Source organism: Mustelus asterias, unplaced genomic scaffold (assembly GCF_964213995.1).
Source record: "Mustelus asterias unplaced genomic scaffold, sMusAst1.hap1.1 HAP1_SCAFFOLD_3945, whole genome shotgun sequence".
Lineage (NCBI taxonomy): Eukaryota > Metazoa > Chordata > Chondrichthyes > Carcharhiniformes > Triakidae > Mustelus > Mustelus asterias.
The window spans coordinates 19,523-20,000 of NW_027593890.1; positions in this window are offsets into that span (position 1 = coordinate 19,523).

Here is a 478-nt window from a genome sequence, read left to right on the forward strand (position 1 = left end):
GTGACTCCGCAGGGAGACGTTCTGGTGCAGTCAGGGGCCTTTTTGTCTCCCGCCGCGGTGAAGCTTTGGTCGCATTCTAGTCACTCTCTTCAAAGCCCGGTGAGGGGTACCTGTTCATGCTCACCATTCCTCCGGCACCCGTGTGCGGAGGGTGGGTGCGAGGTTTAAAGATTCGTTGTCCGCCTGTCGGTCCGGTCTGGTCTCGTGCTGACTTGAGCGAGCGTCCACCGCGTTCGAGAGAATGTGCCTGTCCGCGGGGGCAGCCGCGCTTGCGAGCGTTCCGCCGCGCCCCCTTCCCCAGCCCGCCGAGGTTGGGGCGTGCGGGGTCGGCTTGCGCCCGTAGCGTCGGCCTGTCCTCCGCGGCTTGCACCCGACTCAGTCCGCTGCGGCCTCGCCTCGACTCTCGAGCCTACCGCCAGACGGTGACACCAGAGAACTCTGCCTCTGGCTGTTGCGGGGCGTGACGGCGCGTGGCGGG